The sequence below is a fragment of the Mesocricetus auratus genome, unplaced genomic scaffold, assembly GCF_017639785.1.
Source record: "Mesocricetus auratus isolate SY011 unplaced genomic scaffold, BCM_Maur_2.0 Super-Scaffold_100013, whole genome shotgun sequence".
In the NCBI taxonomy this organism is placed as follows: domain Eukaryota; kingdom Metazoa; phylum Chordata; class Mammalia; order Rodentia; family Cricetidae; genus Mesocricetus; species Mesocricetus auratus.
Window position 1 is genome coordinate 13,908,893 of NW_024429196.1, and position 20,484 is coordinate 13,929,376.

Below are 20,484 nucleotides of genomic sequence, written 5' to 3' on the forward strand. Positions count from 1 at the left end.
GGGCAGCAAATTCTAAAAATTATCCTGTGAGTTTCACTTCTCAATAGCCAGCGACAGTGTGGAGTTCAACTGGATAGAAAGTACTGGGCTGGGCTGAGCAGGCACTTGTGTTTTGTTTGTTTGTTTTGTTTTTTAAAGAAAGGCATCCTGCTGCCACATCACCCATTCACTGGACCTATGGAATGGAAACTGTTTCAAAGACAAAGGTGGCAGTTGCAATGGTAAATGCTCTAACTCCAGGGACCTGCAGATCCTGGAACAGGGAATGTGAAATATGCATAACAGGCGCGCTCACCCAGAGAAGTCCTCAGCACGTTCACACTAGACACTGGACAGCTAGAAATGGAAAATGAATGTAAATACTGCCCCACCCACGCAGGTACAATATGTGAATGGAGCCAGATGTGAGGTTTACAGGACTATGAAGCTCATGCCATGTTGAGTTTCCAGGCATTTGTTCAAGAAAATATTTCCTTGCACATTCCTAGATTATAGTCCAAGGGTGAACTTTGCAATGAATGCCCACCTACAGAAACACTTCTACTGTTTACAGAACACGAATAGCACCATGGAAAATAGAGACTGCATTTTCCATACCTCTTTGGGGCTGCTATGAGGCACCCAGTAATCGATGAGAGGAGAGCCGGATGCCTGTATAAGGGAATGGGGGGTATATGTGTATATATGTATTTCTCTCTCTCCCTCCCTCCCTGCCTCCCTGCTCCCTTCCTCCTTCCCTCCCTCTCCCTCTCTCTCTTTCTGTGTGCATCTGTGTGAGTACGAAAATCTGGGACTATGTTATTTTACTGTTTAAAGAGCCTAGAGTTTCCTCTAGTGAGTAGTTGTAATTACTCAGCTTTCTGAAAGACTGATAGTAACCCGTAAAAATCAGGTGGGTTCATGGGTCAGTTTTTCCTTAGGCTGACAACAGTTCTTTTGCCAACTAAACACATAGAGCCCACTAGAAGCATGTAGCCCCTTTCCCACTAAGGGTAACCCCTTCCCCTCTTCATTTCCCATGTCAGTGATTTTTATTACTTGTGGTTAAGCTGTTTCCAACCTCAATTATTCTGTGTTCCCTCAGGGAGAATCTGCACAAACACTCGAAGAACTATAAGAGGGTTCTTGGAATCTGTGATCCTATAATGGCCCTTAGCACACAAATGTCCTGATAAACACAAGGCTACTTAGCACTGTATCAGTTGAGAATTAGAGGACAGGAAGAGTATACATTTTGGGATCAACTGGAATAGGTAACCTGTAATTTTACTTGTGGGCCTGCCCTGGAGAAACAACCATTTCCAGCATTTAACTGATAAAGCTGGGGCAATTTTGATCTACCAGGGAGGAAATACAGATTGCCTCAGATACTCAGATAACAAACCTGCCCTGCCCTTCATCTGGTAAATGGTAATCTCTCTCTCTCTCTCTCTCTCTCTCTCTCTCTCTCTCTCTCTCTCTCTCTCTCTCTCTCTCTCACACACACACACACACACCTACCTCCTCATCCCATCTGTCCCCAAAATTCCCAACTTTAATACTACTTAGCAAGCCCAGCACAATCCTAAAAGCCATCAGAGTCACAAGCTTACATCCTGACTCAGAACTAAAGGTCCACAGTGGGATCCCATTCATGATTTCAGACCAATACAACCCAGAGAAGCTAGGAGTAACCCTTAATGAGAAAAGCAGCCTGGGAAGATGATGAGTCAGTGCCTTCCCAAATTTCATCACATCATCCAATTAGAAAGCATAAAACTTAAGTGGCCCCTTCACTCTTAAAAACCCTCTCCGAATCACTGCAGTTGCATGAGGCTTCTCCATCTTTTGCAAAGCCACATCTCCTCCAGCTGCCTCAGGCTTCCCCCTTTCTGGGATCTTCCTAGCAGTCTCTTTCATGAATAAACTTGACAAATAAGCTAACTTTGGCTACTCTGAGCACAGTGTGTCAGAGACTAGCCGTGCTGTAGCTCACCAGCTGAGTGAATGAACACACTGAAGGCTCACCATCCAAGTTTCCATCTCAAAGAGATGAGCACCTGCAGTATAGCTTGGTCCCAAGTAGGTACAGACCCCATGGCTGCTGAGCCTGTGGCACCTGGCAACACACAGGAGCCTGGCGAGCCAGTGAGAGATCCATGCCAGGAAAGAAGTGTAACTGAATCCTGATGCTGTCGAAAACAGGTGTTTTTTCCTACCCAGTGGGTGAGGTATTTAGCAGGGATTACATTGTATATGGATGTAGCATGCCTGTCTCTTCCAATAGGGCCTGGGATAACCAGACCAGCTTATAAAAGATGGAAAAAAAATCAATGATTATGAAACAGGCCACTGGAAGACTATACCAGTGTCCTCCAGAGAAACAGCCAATGAGAGACTTCTGCATTGTATATATACATATATATGCATATATATTTATGTGTTCATAATAGATACACATAACTATATACATATATGTGCACACGTATGCATATACAGACTCTGTGTCTATGAATGTACATATAAAATATGTCACTCATTGAGAGATACACATAAATACATATGTGTACATAGCATATTATAATCAGCTAATATTTAGGTATCAATAGGATATGCATAATATATTTAGTAATATATATTGCAGTTTCACAAGTCAACTATAAAACATACATTTAGGTAGACTTAACAATGCATATATCTATATTTATAAAAATATGCATAATATATAAGATATGAACTGAATGTTGGGATAACTGGGGTAATTTTTGCTGCCCTGAGAGATTATAGAATTATCTGGAAACCCCAAACTTGGAAAATTTCTGAGCTTTAGCTTAGAACAATGGCTTAAAATTTCAGACAAGGCCCAAGCTAAGTTTCCAGACCCTCACAAAAGCAATTTGCAGGCATGTCTCTTATTCAGGGGACCTCTGGGAGATGCTCTAGCCTGCATCCCTGTGTGAATGTCCCCAAATGACCATTCCTGCCCACTGCTGCTGCTGCACCTTGGTTGCTCTGTTTGTGTCTTCTCTTTTGTAGACACTATCTGCCCTTCATAAGCTGTGGTGAATCTGTCTGAGAACATCAAACTCATATGTCACTCATCACCTTGTCCATTTGTTTCTTAGCCATGCTTGGTTTCAGCTGTAATACTTGAGGTAAACACATTCCCCCATCACTCAAAAATTAGACTTGCCTGTCTGCACTAACGTTTGTGCATCTCTTTGAAGGCAGCTGACGTATACAGAAGGTAGAAGCCTTGAAAGCACCACGTGGTTCATTAAGTTTCCTCTCCACTCACTGGAAGTTTCCTGTAACACTTTTTCACTCAGTACATATCAAACCCTTAGGCCACCATACAGCCAGAGTCCACGTGGCATGGGATATTTTTGGTTTAGACAAAGAAAAGAGAGTTGACCTAGAAGCATTTGCTTAGTTAGCTAGCACCCGAATGCGCCTGAAACCATCACACAAAAGGAAGACAGAATATGAGAGGTTTGACTCACTTAAAAACACTTTATTCCTAAAAATACCTATAGGTTGGCAAAATAATGCCCTATTAGGATTAGTTGTGTGAAATTAAAATAAAGAATAATTAATAAAAGAAACCAGAGACATAGAAGTTTGTTTCTGAGTTTCCTAGCATTCAAGCAAAAAAAGGAAAGGGGCGAGTTTGTAGAGTCTACGCTATTTTATCATTAGGCCAAGTCTAAAGATAACAAAGCTGCCACAGGAATTAAAGAATATCTTGAATTGTGAGAGACAAAGGAGGAAGAGCAACTTTCTAGAACATACTCTGTCAACATCACATTCAAGGAGTCACCACACTCCTGGAAACACTGCTTTAATCTACACAATTTCTCTCATGCCCAATAGGTAACCTGCCATCTGCTCCCAAACCTAACAACCACCATGGTATCCCCTTCTGAGCCAACCAGGCATAGATGTCTCTTCCCCTCAATTTGTGGGCTTTGCTTTTGCTTGTGGTGGTATGTTATCTCCCCAAATGGTCCAATCCCAGCCCCACCTTTCTTTTAAGATTACATCAAGTCTGCATGTGATGGGGACAACGTCTGTCCTCCAGAGCTCTCTGATCTCCAAATGTCACTGTCACTACCTCTGCTCACCAGTGGCCTGGTCAGAAAAGTAGGCCAAGGTTTCTCCTCTTTGAAATGCCAAATTTATCCAAACTCATCACTGCTGCTTTTGCCTACATGAGGACATCTTCCCAATCTACTTTTGTCATTGCTGTTATTGGGTTTTAATTTATTCTGAGACAGGGTCTTATTAATACAGCAAGGTGACATGAACTCCAAACTTCCTGCCTCCTTTCCTGAGTTCAAGAATCACAAGCTTGTGCCACCACCACACTCAGATACTATGGAAAGGCTCATTGCCTTCTCTTCCCTTCCTCCTCCTCAGACCAATGTGCACCTCGAGCTTGTCATAAGCAGATGTCCCAGCCTCACATACTATCTTGGGAACTTCATTGTTTGTTATGATTCCTAATGAAAAGAGAGAACATAATATTCAATACTGTAGCTTGAGTAAATCTAATAACTGCTCCCATTAATGCTCTTCCTGACCTCTGACCTCTGTGACAACACCTGGATTTGGTCTGTGGAACACCATGCACAATGGGTTCTGGTATTTGGCTCTCAGTGTCTCCTGTGCGCTCCAGATCATTCCAGCCTTGTTCAGAGCTGCTCTGTGCCTGTCTGATCTAGTATGTTTTCCAAATCCTGAAGGCACACGTTACCTTTTTTGTTTGTTTGTATGGTTTGGTGGTTCCCTGTTTACTGCTCTGTTTACCTAGCTAACTTAAATTCTTCCGATTGACTTCAAGTCAACTTTCTCTTGTCCCAAACATGGAAGTTAAGATCATTTGTAAACAGACACTTCCTCTTATTTCTTCAAGGAAGCATCACATGACTGAATTGGCTGAACACCACCTTTCCAGGGCATTGCTGTGTGCCTCTAAAGCTGAGACCACTAGTGTCTTCCAAGTTGTGTGTGTGCTGCTCAGGTCTATGGAGTGGACTTTCCTGAATTCTACTTTCTTCCCAACCCCAAAGATGTCCTCTGGGTGAGAAATGACAGGCAACAACTCATATCTATTCTTGGATGTGAAGACATCAGGTTCCCTGTGCAAGTTCATAAAGATGCCTCCCAGCATGCAAATGCCACACACAAGCTACAGTAGGTGTGGACAGTCTTGATCACTATTAACAACTGCTGACACAAATTCTGTTCTATGTCATTTATCCCTATCCTGAGAGGTGGCACTATTATCAAACCCATTTTATAGCTGAGTCGATTGAAACATTCAGAGGTCTAGAAACTCACAAAGAATTCACAGATAATATATGTTAGAGCTGGGATTTGAACTCAGGCCATCAGTATAATTCAAAATATCTGTCTTTAACTATACTGTGTACTGAGGACAGAAATCAAGCACCTGTTCAGTCACAGCAGTGGCATTGGAAGTGTCTTCCATCTTGAATCCTGTGTGACAGACCCTATAGATGAGTCCCCAGATAGGACATGGGTTGTGACCAATGAACCCAGCTGTCCCTGTATGGAAGAAAACCTCCAGTGCACAGGAGCAGATGGCAGAATAGCTATGTAAAAGGCAGTGTCCTATGGTGGCTGCCGCGCTCCCCAACAGCACAAGGAACACACATGAGCCTCTCTGGAGCTTGTCGACCTTTGCCCTTCCCTGACCTCCTGACATTGTTCGCTGAGCAGCTGTCAAGGGAAACAAATGGGCATCATGTGTCTAAATTCATCCTGCCAAAAGAACATGCAGGCTTGTCATGGTGCCCTTGAGAAGTCACTTCAGCTCTCCGAGCTGGGTCACCTGGAAGAAGGCTCTGTAGTATTTCCCCTCATATATCACAGGATTGTTTCAACATTCAAATGAGATAATGAATATGAAGGCACCTTTAAGATTATAAAATGCCAATTTTACAATGAATCAAAGGGTATAATCATAATGGTTATAAAATACTGATTTCCTATTTTGTCTAATATCAGTTTTTCCATTAGTGGATCATACTGTAGCAAGACTCAGCAAACCCTTTCTATAAAGGGACATAAAGTGCATATTTTAATCTTTCTGAACAGAATGACCTCTACTCAACAACTGAGCTTTGCTATTGGCACACGGATATAGTCACAAAATGTAAACCAATGAGCAAGGCTGTGTCCCAATAAAACTTTATTTTACAAAAACACAGCCGGATAAATACATCTGTTGTTTGCTGAGTTCCAATCTGTAATAGCCATTTAAAACCATTAGTGAATTTCATTCAGAGTCCTGTGTCTATGAACACCTCAATGTGGATTCTTCGCCCCATTCTTTGTTTCCTGACTCTCAGCCTAGCTGTTAACAATTTCTCAAATTTACATCATCCTAAATTTGGACATTGTATCATTCAGGTGTTTGAGGCAAGACTTGGTTCCTCAAACAGCCAATGCTGAGTCTAACTTAACTATACAAAATAGTGACAATGAGGGCAATGGCCAGCTCTTTGTCACCTGAATTACAGCATGTTTGGCAACTTATTAATATATATATAATTATTCAGTTCTGTAGGGAAACCTTTTGGAGTGCTGGCTATTGATCTTTGGGTTGAGCTTATCTTGCAAAATTTCTTGTTTATTAAGTAAAAGACAAAGGCTAGTGAGTTCAGATTCCTTGACTTCCAAGTTAAATGTGGCATGAAGACTTCTTGATTTAACCACTCCAAATTCTAAGAATCCTTTCAAAAACATTTTCAATGATTTCAATAAAAGTTGCCTTACACCATGATGCCACCCATCTGTGCTTCTATATATTGTAAAGGAATCTTAAAATGATTTAGGATGTGCTTCATTATGCGATATAATTGTCAATGCCAAGAAGGTTTTTTTCTTCCTTTTATTGCAAAACCCTCCCATACAGAGAAGATGGAATGACTTATCTGAACCAACAAGTAGAGCTGGAAGCCATCTAGAAAGTTGGACAGAAATGTGTTAGACGGCCAAGTTGTGACGGGGGCTGAAACTCTATAATCACAGTCAGCTTTCCACATGTCACTTTAAGCATTCTGTTAGCGTTGAATACAAGTCAAAATTGTATGTTTTCAAAGGAGGATCCTAAAGTAATGTTACACTATTTCTTCTTAGGCTAGTGTGTACAATTGACAATACAAATTAAACACAGTCACCTGAAAACAATGCCTTGAGTTACCATTGCTTGTTAACAGTGTGCCTGGGTGAGGTTTAAATAAATCTCTTAGCCCAACCAAGTGGTATGACCTTTTAACCACTTCAAAATGCAAAAGAGACAAAGGTGATGAAATTCTGCCCCTGCTTTAAACCCTCCTAGTGAAAAACACAATGTGGGGTCTTAAAGGGAGCAAGCAGCCCTCCAGCCCTCAATAGGCAAGCTTACTTCTCTCACTGTAACATAGAGAGGTGACAGTCACTTGCTTTTAACTATAAAACATCAAGCACACTGAAACTTCCAGGTCAGTAAGAACCCGATCTTAAAATAGAAGAGGCTGTTTCCTAACTTGTAGACACTTGTTGAAATGCAGGATGACATTTCATTCAGTGATGTCACAAGAGAGCAAATAACCTGTGCTTTCTGTAGCTCCAGTAGGATTCCTTTCTGGTTTCCACAGGTTTTCAGATGCTCTAATTTAATGATAGTGAAGAAAAAGGTAAATCAGGGAGTGGGAGAGGAAAATTGAATAAAGTCAGGAATGTGTTGAGCTTTTGAGGAAAGCCTCTGTGTTTAACCACCGAGGACAAGGGAGAGGTATGTCCATAAACACCTTGAAAATCGTGCACCTTCTCTATCATCAAGCTCAATGAGACTCTTTGAAACATGGCTAAGGGCCACATTTTCCCTGTGTCCCATTGAAACCACATACACACTGCACATAAGTGAATCCAAACACACAGGGAAAGATGGAAATTAAAAAACGGCTCTATTGTTGGAATATGAAATCATGGATCTATACAGTTATTCAAGACTCATAAACACATAATCAGCCACTCAATATCATCATTGCTAAGAAACCACAACTCAACATTGTAATGAGTGCCACTTCACGCTCACTAGGATTCATGGCTTGAAAAATGTGCCAACTCAAAACCAAAAGTAATGAGAGTTGAGAGGAAGTATGAGAATTGGTATGCTTGTATGTTGGGAGGACTGTGAAAAGGCACAGCTGCCAAGAAAAGTAAAGTGGCAGATACCCAACAAATTAAACATAAAACTGAGTCACTTAGGAGTTCCATTTCTGGGTCTATGCTCAAGAAAAAGCAGGGACTAGAATAGATAGTTGAGCATGCATGAGCACAAGAATGTTATTAAAATATGCAAAATGCATGTGGATTCCAGGAAGTCAATGAGAGGTGATTGGATAAAGAAAATGTGAATATATATGTATATATCCCCATGCACATAATGAAATATTATTTACCTTAAAGAGATGGAAGTTCTGACATATGTTAAAATCTGAGTTGATCATGAGGGCATTATTCCAAATGGACTGATTAAGCCAACAAAAGACTAAATACAGTGTGGTTCTATGCGATTTCAGATAACTAAAATCGTCAAATTCACAAGAAAGAAAGTGTTGTGAGTTCCTGAACAGGAGGGGACGCATGGAGAGGTTTAGTTGAAGAAAATGAAACATTCTGGAGATAGATGGATGACAGTGATGGCTGTACAATCTGAAGGTTTAATGCCATGGAACTGTGTACTTTATAATGGACCACACAATGGGTTTAATTATATACATATATACATATATATATTAATCACAATAAAAAACATCAGATGGCTAGAGAGATGGCTTGGTTGACAAAGGTACTTGTTGTCAAGCTTGATAATGTTACTTTAATCCCTGGGAACCACATGGTAGAAGGAGAAAACCAACTCCTACAAATTTTCTTCCAATCTGCATATGTGTGTACATGTACACAGACACGCAGACACACACACAGAGACAGACACTCACACATAAGGGAAAAGTGTTTTTAGAACTGGAGGGCAGCTCAGTGGCAGAACATATGTGTATTTAACTGTGGTTATTTTATTGCAATAGCTCTCCTTTCCCATGTGGGCTCTGGGAATTGAACTCAAGTCATTGGGCTTGACTACCAGTACCATATCACCAACATACCACCAGGAACACGATGTGACTCTCCTTCTAAGGCCTTAATTTAGCTGCTGAGACATCTCAGCATGTCTTCTTGCCTTATCATACTTCTACAATGCTACAGAGTTGATGCCAATCTATTTTGGTTCGGGAACAGACTTCCCTCTCTCCCTAACTTTAGCAAGCATCACACACACTAATCATCCAATGGTCATGGGTTTGCTAAAGATCAAGCAGCCTCAAGAAGACTTTGAAAGTAACTTTTTGGGGCCTGCGGCTTGAAGATACAGTCATAGGCATGCTCATTATTAGTCACTTTCCTTTCTATACCACAAGGGACAAAGCCCTTGAAATCATGATCCAAAATAAATGTCTTAAATTATTTCTCTCACTTATTCTGTCAACTGTGCTAGTTATGGCCCTCTTGTGGAACAGTATACCTAGGGGAGATGTCTTCAGGAAGAAAGATTCGTTTATGTTCACAGTTTCAGAGGTTTCTGTCCCTCATGGTAGGAAGCATATAGTAGAGAAGGGTGTCTTACATGTAGAGAACAAGAAGCAAAGAGAGGCAGGCATGCAGTAATGGACTCTTTCCTTTTATTCTATACAGGGCCTCATCCTATGGGATGGTGCCACTCTACTTAGGGGTGTTCTTCCCTTCTTGTCACGACTCCTGGAAATGCCCTCACAGACACACCCAGAGACATGGTCTCATGATCTCCTCAGTGGGAGTCAATCCAATCAAGCCAGCAGTCGTAGTAACCACCACACATGTTCTATAGTTGAGCTGGGTTAACCTCCCCCTGTGAAAATGACTTTCCAGAACTCATATCCTAGTCCCTTAATTCCCTGGCTCTGGCATGGCATTTTGTGGAGACATCTTTCTCTTGAGAGATTTAATAAATTCTTTTTGAAAGGAGAAGAGATTTCTTCATCACCTTGGAATCCCTGGGTGCAGATCCTTCAGAGATCTTCCCCATCACCCCAGAATCCCTGGCTGCAGGTCCTTTGGACATTTCCCCATCACCCCAGAATCCCTGGCTGCAGGTACTTCAGACATTTCCTCATTACCTCAGAATCCCTGGCAGCAGATCCTCCATATTAGAACTTTCCAAAATTTTCTTGACTTATGTTCTAGAAACCCCTGAACTTCAGCGTTCCATTTTTCTTAACCAAGAAACTAAAGATACAATGAGCACCCTACGTTTATCTCTATGAACAAAAACAAGTTCATTCCAGTTGCTGAATGCTCTTTAGGGACCATATAATAGTTCATACCACAATCTAGTCTAATACACAGGCCTCTTTTCTCTGCAGACTCATGTCCACAAATGAGGTACCTTTTGCTAGGAAACAAGCTTACATTTCAGTTTGACATTCCTCTTTCTATACATTTTTAAGTTGCTAAAGTAGCTGAGGACCTGAAGGTCTTTCTTTGAGAGGCCTGTGTCTTTGATCCAAGGTGATATGATTTGGACTATTAGATTCTTTGTTTCCTTACAAGAATTCACAAACCAAAGAACAAAACAAAACAAAACAAAAAGTAACCATTGTAGGCAACTAGGAAAATTCTGAAGTAGAAGTTTATTCCCCATTATAGTTTAATGCCATTTAACACCCTCAGTGTCCTATGTCTTCATGTTTCCTGGACGTGTCTTCATGTCCTCAGGAGACCCCTAATTCCAACCCACTGAAGCTCACTTTCTGGAAAGGATCTTCATGGAGGGATTTATAACTTGAAATATTTCTTAGGTGAAAACAAGAAGTTCATTTCACAGCACTAAAATTTAAAATGTAAAACACAACATTTATTTATGGAAGTAGAAAACTATTAATAGACCATAAACGCTGATGATGTAGATTTGGGGGGAACTCCTCAGAAACTTTTAAAAAGACTTGAAATACAGCAAGCCAGAAAGGGATGCAAGGAAATGAAAACATAAAGACAGCACAAAGGATACACTCTACAGCCACATCAGCCAGAGTACACCAGATGGCACCTGAAATAACACACTGAAGGTCTGAGATTGCCTAGGGACTTCCACCTGAATCCCGGTGTGCCAGTCCTCCTGGATGTGCTGTCAGTTATCCTCTTCTCTTCTTCATGGCTTTACAAATATGTGCATGCACTCTATTTTTCCTTTAAGAATCTTTATATAAAGGCCATGAAATGATAAGAGTTATATTTATTCTTCTGTGACTTATACTCCGGGCTTAAGCCCCGGATTCATTGTGCTATTGAAATTCCTAGATGTGACAGTCTGACAAGAAAAAACTCATTTTCCCTTTGCGGGCATACACAAGGCACCAAGATTTCACAATGAGTATGGATAAGTGCATTACAGTCTTCACTTGAGGGACATGTGAACTCTTCCCCAGAGATCAAAAGTGGTTATGGATTTTAGATATGGATCAGGATAGTGCCAGTCTGCACTTCCACAGATAGAGAGTCTGGGAAACAGGAAAGAACCTAAAAGATATGCATATATGCATAATACCCAAGAGAAGAGGATGGAGACAAGATCCTCTGAATGGATGGGGAACAGGGCGAGGGGGGGGTAGTGGGACCTGGGAAGAATAGAGGGGGTAAAGAGGAAGGGAGTTGGTCATGGGGGAACAGGAAGTTGAGGGGGTGGGGGTAGAATAGGGGGAAGAGGGAATCATAAGATCGAAGACAGATCAGGCACCAGAGTGACCTCGAGTGATCTAAAGGTATAACATCAATTGGCAAGCTAAGCAATAGTGGAAGGACCACCTCGAATGCCCATTCCTGATAATGAACTTGATGTCTATAACTATCCGGGAGCCTTCATCCTGGGACTGATGGAAGCAGAGGCAAACACACAACTAAGCACTGAACTGAACCCAAGGAACCCAGTGACAGAGAGAGAGGAATGATGAGCAAATTGGCAAAGAATGGGCTGGCAAAACCAGCAGAGACAGCTGATCTGAACAGGGGAGTGCTCTTGGACCCCAGACCGACAGTGGGGAGGCCAGAATGGGACTGATCTGGACCCCCCAAATGTGAGTGTCAGTGAGAAGGCCTGGACAACCTATGGGGCTCTGAGCTGTGGATCAGTGTCTATCCCTGGTATACAATCTGTCTTCATGTGCCTATAGCACAAAGAGAGATGCTCTCTCAGCCTGGACTCTTAGGGGAGTGCCTTGACCCTACCAAGAGTAAAATGATAGACTCTAGACATCCCCTATGTGGAAGGATTTGGCAATAGGGTGGGAGGGAGGGTGGAAGGGGAGTGCGGGAGGAGGGGAGGGAGAGGGAACTGGGATTGACATGTAAAACAAGCTATTTAAAATTAAAAAAAAAAAGTTGAATACTTTGAAAGAAGAAAAAAAAAGTGGTAGCCCCCTTAGATCAAAAGTATTGTTTTTTGAAATATTTTTTGGTTCTCCTTGATTTATTTATTTCTCTACCCATATGTGTAAAGGGAAGCTTTTTTTATTGTGAGAATGCCTTCCTGCCAGCCTGGTTCTAGAGCCGCATCAGTCCCAAATAAACACACAGGAGGCTATATTAATTATGAAGCTGTTGGCCTTGCTTGTTTCTTACTGGCTAGCTCTGACTTAAGTAATTACCCCATAATTGTTAATCTAAGTATGTCTCTTACCGGAGAGGTTTCCGGGCTTCCTACCCCATGGCGTTACATCTCGACTCTCTTGTGTTTCTCATTCCCAGAGTCCTCCTGGACTCCTAGTCCCATCTATCTAGATTCCTATTGGCCCAACAGTGCTTTATTGACATAAGACTTCCCCAACACATATGATATATCTTCTTATGCCAATAAGTAAGGGCAAATGAACTTACTTATTGTGTTCACATGTATTCGATGCCAACTGTATTAGTTACTCTGGTCATTACTGTGAGACACTATCTGACAGAAGTAACTTAAGGGAGAAAGGCATATTTGTCTCAGGGTTTCAGAAGGGATGCTCTGGGGGCAGTGAGAGCCTGTGGTGCAGTTCCTCAGATGGCAGGCGGGTCATAACACAGAGTGAATGACAGGAAGGAGCAAGGGAAAACAACCTTTAAAGACTTTCCCTCTATGACCAACTCTGTCACTGAAGCTGGATGTTCCATAGGCTCCCCAAACATAGGCACTAGCTGGGAACTAAACATTCAAACACATTAGCTTATGGGGGTGGAGGGGCACATTTCACATTTAAATCATTGCACCAGCCACAGTCCTGGGTACTTTTTATATGTTCAATCATTTCCTATATGAAGTGGGCACTGTCATTGTATGGATAAGAAATCTGAGATCAGAGAATGACTGTATAACCAACTAGGTACTATTAGATACTCAGGTAATCTAGTCACAGAGATTGTGCTATTTGAGACCACACAAATCATACCTCTGTTATGCACAATATTTTGTGTTACATCAGCTGTGTATCAGGAGTCAGCAAGATGGTTTAGTGGCCAAAGGTATTTTCTGCATAAGCCTGGTATCTTGAGATCACTCCTCCAAACACATATAAAGGCAGGAGAGAACAGACTCCAATTTGAGTCCTCTGACCCTCACACATATGCCATGGAATGTGTCCTACTCAGACAATAACAAATACAAAATTTATGGTGATATATTATTTATGATTTATCAAAGCTTGCCTGAGGGTACAGAAAGCAAAGCCAGCCACAAACTATAGAGGTCAGGAAGTGGTGATACACATCTTTACTCCCAGCAGCCATAGAGTTAGGCAGTGGTGGTACATACCATTAATCCCAGATTTAAGAGGTAGACTGATCTCTGTTAGTTGAAGGCCACACTGAGTACATGAAATCGATTCAGTCCTAAAAGAAACAGCTCACACAAAGGTGATCTCAACACCTGGGGTCACATGCCTTTAACCCCAGCACTAGGGAGGTAGAGACAGGAATGATAAGGCTGGGTAGAGAAAGGAATAAAAAGCAGAAGGAAACAGGATTTGTGGGAACAAGATTGTCAAGTCAGCTGGTAGAGGTAAGATCTACTGGCTTGGCTGCTTTGCTTCTCTGATCTTGAACTTGAAGCTTGAACCCCAATATCTGTCTCAGGGTCTTTTATTTTTTTGTGTGTGTTACAAAAATATTCATTTATATTGAATACCCTTAGACCCTTACTGTCATAAGCAAACATTATTCCCCTTTTCTAGTTCTGTGAACAATACAAACTATTAAAATTTTCATTAGATCTGCAAATAAATTTATGCTATGTAGTTTCAAATCCATTAGCATCATATTTTTCTTCAAGTTTTTGTATTAAATGGTTTAATTTTTAAATCATGTTCCATGATATCCTATATACTGTACATCTTTTATAAAATATATTTATGGGTGCCTTATATTACTTTCACTACAGAAACTGGCACATTTTAATGTATTTTATGTTCCTTGCTATTTGGGGTAACACAATTGACTTAGATAGTTCTCAACTTGCTTGAGGGCAATGGTTGAGTAAAAGCGAGGGCAATTATTCTTCCCTCTTATGTACTAAGAAAAGCATGTGAAACAATTGTTTTCAGACATTGTATGATATGCAGCACAATGATTGCTTGGAGGATTGAAAAACATGAATTAAGCTCAATGATAGCTCCAGGTTACTGACTGGAGTTTCCAGGTCATAGTGTAGGAAGGGACACCAGAGCAGAGCTTGATGGCCATTCAGAGTGAAAAGACAGAATTCACAGTTCTAAGAGGTGAATGTGTAAGCTTACAGAATAAAATGTGAAGAGGAACAACTGCCTAGAGACAGGAAGACACATGGAGAATTTTCTCTGGTTAATGGGATTACATTAAATCAATAACAGAAAGATGCTTGAACGATGTACAAATATTTGGAAGTTAAGCAGCAGTCGCCTAAATACCATCCTACCCTGACCCCTGTCCAGGCAAAAGAGAAACACACAAAATCATTAAGTGTTTTGAATTGAACGAAAATAAAAATATGGTATATAGAAATCATGTGGATGCTTCTGAAACTTAAGGGTAAGGGACAGCGTGGATGAGGTGACATTATATACAGTATCTAGTTTAGGCAACACCTAGGTCTCACCTCATAATATAAGCTTCAACTTTAAAAAGAATTGAATTTAAACTATGCATAAACTGGGTATGATGCTGCACACATGTAATTCTAGCAACTTGAGGGGATGAGGCAGGGAGGACTGCAGATTTGAGATCTACCTTGGTTCAAAATAAAATAGGGAAGGGGTGAGAATACAGTTCAGAGGTAAAGCATTTGCTTGTCACAAGCAAGGCCTGGGATTTGATTCCCCAGTGCTACAGAGAGTCATGGAACCCCTGAGTAAGTGAAGTCCTGAGCAAGTGTGTGTTTTGAAATAGGCATGGCCTGCTGAGGATTCTAAGACCGATTGGCTCACGGTAAGTTGGCAAAGTCATTACCCATGTGGGTCAGGCATGTGGAAAGCTTTCCATACTAGTCTAAGTATGAGTGCTTATGAATGACTAGCAACTGTGACTTTTTCCTCTCAGATGTTTCCATCATGAGAGACTGCTCACCTACAGAGATCTCCTCCCCAGACTAGCTAGCTACCCCTCCCCTATGATGTGCCTACTAAACACTCTGAGGTTCATGCTGTGGAGGTGGTATGGGTTAGAGAACCTCATCTGATCCCAACTTCATTGTATGTGTGTCTGTCTTTTTTTCATTCCTCTGCTGCCCCTAGTTAGGGTTCTAGAACCCAGGCTGTGCATATTCTGTACAGTGCCAAAAACCAAGCAAAAGCAAGCATTAAGTAATACAGAACAGAAACCAATGAAGTAGACATGAGAAAGCAATGGAGAAAAACAGCCGTGCAGCCTAAATCTACTTGCATGGAAGGGTCAATAAAACATACAAGACTTAAGTAAGACAACCTAGAAAAAAGAAAAACAGCACCATTTACTAACATTGGGAATATACAAAGGCACCACAACATAAAGGAACTATTACAAACAGCTTAATATTAATAAGCCTAACAACACAGTGGAAGTATACAAATTGGTTTAAAGATAGAAACTGCCAGCTTGTTATAGAAGGTACAGGAAATGGCTATCAAATGAGCCGAGCCTTTCTTCTGGCTGGGAGTGGGGCTGCATACCTGTGATCCCGGCCCTTGCGAGGCAGAGCCAGCCTGAGACACATCTTATGAAGGCAATCCATTAACTGAAGTTTCCTCTTCCCAAGTGACTATGTATTGTGTCAAGTTGACAGCTTAAGCTAATCATGACACATAAATAAATAAGCACATAAATAAATAACATAAATAAATAATATAAACAAACAAACAAAGTTAAGAGATTAAATTAATGAACAAAAACATTACAAAGATGAACCCTCCAGGCTGAAGTAGCTAGAGTGGTGAATCCATCTCAATCTGGGAAACAGCACACAAATCCTACCAATGTTCTCTCAGGACAGAAAGAGGAGAAATTTAACTCATTCTCTGAAGCCAGATTATGTAAGAAAAAAAATCCCACGAGGCAACATGGAACCAGACAGCACTATAGTAAGTGTAATATCCAGGCAAAGACAAAAACTAGGTAAGTAGTTAATTTCATTGACTAGAAAGTAGGATAGTGCTCATTGGTAAGGAAGAGCAGCTGAAAGTCAGAAGACAGGTGTCAAAATGATGAATGATGAGAAGGAGTAAATCTCAGTGTTCCATAGCACAGCAGGGTGACTGTAGTTTACAAATCTATTTACATGAATTCTATTAGGACACAGGAGTTCAGTTTCTCAACACAAATAAGTGACAAATGGATAAGGGGATGCTAGTTACCTCAAGTTGACTTTCACACACTGTGCATACATTTCAAATTGTAACATGGAACCTGGCAAATACATTCAACTATTTTTTTATAAAAAGAAAAATAAACTACTGTATATTTAGCTCAGTTGGTAGCCTGCTTGGATACCATGCATGTGCTCTGGGCTGGATGGCCAGAACCTCATAAGCTGGCAGGGCACCGTATGTCAGTATCCCATTAGCCAGGAGATGGAGGCAGGAGGATCAGAAGCTCCTTGGCTACACAGGGAGTTTGAGGATAGCTTGTGACACATACGACCCTGGCAAAGAAAGAAAATACTATTGTTTTACTAGGAAAAAGGTAAGATATCTTACTAAATTCAACATTCATTCACAAATGAATCTCCCAGTAATCTAGGAAAAAAGGGCACTTATAAATGTGATAAGACCGCTAGATTATACAACCAAAGCAACCACCTTCTAGTTGCCACCTTAATGACAGACTTACTGCTTTTGGGATGGAAAGAGACAGGGTTGCTTGCTTTTATTGTTCCTACTATTAGAACAACAAGGCAAGAAAAAGAGGCAAAGGATACTCAAATAGAAAGAAAAAGGTAAAACCACTTATACGCATGAAGAAAAACTCAAGAGAATTTACAATAAAGCAAGCAAGCTTAGGAAGCCAGCTTAGCAAGTTCACATGAGAGGAAATGAAAATATGAAATCAACTACTAGTCATATTTTAAGAAAGGATACTTGAAAATACAATTCAGAATTACCATTCATTATAGAATCAAAAATGTAAAATATGTAGAGGTAAATCCCGCAAAACACATGCAAGACTTGTATGTCATAAGCTTAAAAACTTAGCTTAGGGAATCACTTGCCAAAACTAAATCAAGAACAGATAAGCAATTTAAATAGACCTATAACCCCTATGGAAATAGAAGCAGTCATCAAAAGCCTCCCAACCAAAAAAAGTCCAGGTCCAGATGGCCTCAGTGCAGAATTCTACCAGAAATTCAAAGAACAGCTTATACCAATTCTTCTCAAAGTATTCCACACAATAGAAGCAGAAGGGTCTTTGCCAAACTCTTTCTATGAGGCTTCAATAACCTTGATCCCCAAGCCACACAAAGATACAACTAAGAAAGGGAACTTCAGACCAATATCCCTCATGAACATTGATGCAAAAATACTCAATAAAATACTGGCAAATCGGATCCAAGAACACATCAAAACAATCATTCACCATGATCAAGCAGGTTTCATCCCAGGGATGCAGGGATGGTTCAACATACGAAAATCCATCAATGTAATCCACCATATAAACAAGCTGAAAAACAAAAATCACATGATCATCTCACTAGATGCTGAAAAAGCCTTTGACAAAATCCAACACCACTTCATGATAAAGGTCTTGGAGAGATCTGGGCTAACAGGGACATACTTAAACATAATAAAAGCTATATACAGTAAACCAACAGCCAATATTAAACTAAATGGACAGAAACTCAATGCAATTCCTCTAAAATCAGGAACAAAACAAGGCTGTCCACTCTCTTCATACCTTTTTAACATGGTACTAGAAGTTCTAGCCATTGCCATACGACAACAAAGGGGGATCAAGGGGATACAAATTGGGAAGGAAGAGGTCAAACTTTCACTGTTTGCAGATGATATGATAGTTTACATCAATGACCCAAAGAACTCTACCAGGGAACTCTTACAGCTGATTAACACCTTCAGCAAAGTGGCAGGCTACAAGATCAACTCAAGAAAATCAGTAGCCCTACTATATACAGATGATAAAAGGTCTGAGAAAGAAATCAGAGAAACATCACCCTTTACAATTGCCACAAACAACATAAAATACCTTGGGGTAACGCTAACCAAACACGTGAAAGACCTGTATCGCAAGAACTTTGAATCTTTAAAGAAAGAAATTAAAGAAGCCCTCAGAAAATGGAAAGATCTCCCATGCTCTTGGATAGGTAGGATCAATGTAGTAAAAATGGCAATCCTGCCAAAAGCAATCTACAGATTCAATGCAATCCCCATTAAAATCCCAGCACAATTCTTCACAGACCTTGAAAGAACAATAATCAATTTTGTATGGAGAAACAAAAGACCCAGGATAGCCAAAACCACCCTATTCAACAAGGCAACGTCCGGAGGCATCACCATCCCTGACCTCAAGCTCTATTATAGAGCTATAGTCCTGAAAACAGCTTGGTATTGGCACAAAAATAGACAGGTAGACCAATGGAATCGAATTGAAAACCCGGATATTAACCCACACACGTATGAACATCTCATCTTTGACAAAGAAGCTAAAAATATACAATGGAATAAAGAAAGCATCTTCAACAAATGGTGCTGGCATAACTGGAGGCTGGCATGTAGAAGAATGCGGATCAAAGACCTCAACATAAATCCAGCCACACTGAACCTCTTAGAAGAGAAAGTGGGTGGTACCCTTGAACGAATTGGTACAGGAGACAGCTTCCTGAACATAACACCAGTAGCACAGACAGTGAGATCAACAATTAATAAATGGGACCTCCTGAAACTGAGAAGCTTCTGTAAGGCAAAGGACACAGTCAGCAAGACAAAAAGGCAGCCCACAGAATGGGAAAAAATATTCACTAATCCCACATCTGACAGAGGGTTGATCTCCAAAATTTACAAAGAACTCAAGAAGCAAGTCTCCAAAACACCAAAGGATCCAATTAAAAAGTGGGCTGCAGAACTAAATAGAGAATTTTCAATAGAGGAGTCTAAAATGGCTGAGAGGCACTTGAGAAAGTGCTCAACATCCTTAGCCATCTGGGAAATGCAAATCAAAACAACTCTGAGATACCATCTCACTCCTGTCAGAATGGCTAAAATAAAAAACACCAACGACAATTTATGCTGGAGAGGATGTGGTGAAAGGGGGACACTCCTCCATTGCTGGTTCAGCCACTTTGGAAATCAGTTTGGAGATTCCTCAGAAAAATGGGAGTAAACCTACCACAAGACCCAGCAACTTCACTCTTAGGCATATATCCAAAAGATGCCCATTCATACAACAAAGATGTCTGGTCCACTATGTTCAAAGCAGCATTATTTGTAATAGCCAGAACTTGGAAGCAACCTAGGTGTCTCTCAACCAAAGACTGGATAGAGAAAATGTGGTACATTTACACAATGGAGTACTATTCAGCAGAAAAAAAAAACAATGGAATCCTGAGATTTGCAGGCAAATGGATGACACTAGAAGAAACCATCCTGAGTGAGGTAACCCAGTCACAAAAAGAGAAAAATGCAGGTACTCTCTCATATATGGATTTTAGACATAGACCTGGGGAGTGCCAGCCTACAATCCCATGGCCAGAGAGTCTGGGAAACAGAAACTTCATTCAGTGGCTGATGGAAGAAGAGGCAGACTCCCTCGGTTAAGTACTGAGCTGAACTCAAGAAAGCCAGTAACAGAGAGGGAGGACTGATGACCAAAGCGATTCAGACTGGGCTGGTTTAACCCCCAAAAATAGGTTAACTCTTGAATCCCAGGCATCAGCCTGGGAATCCAGCATGGGACTGATCAAGACCCCCTGAATGT

The 20,484-nt window shown here is 40.9% G+C and overlaps 1 protein-coding gene across 2 annotated transcripts in view; it reads right to left on the bottom strand.

Annotated features, from left to right (window-relative positions):
- Kiaa1217 (KIAA1217 ortholog) overlaps positions 1-20,484 on the bottom strand; it is an 806,709-nt gene that overhangs the window by 455,257 nt on the left and 330,968 nt on the right. The window lies entirely within an intron of this gene.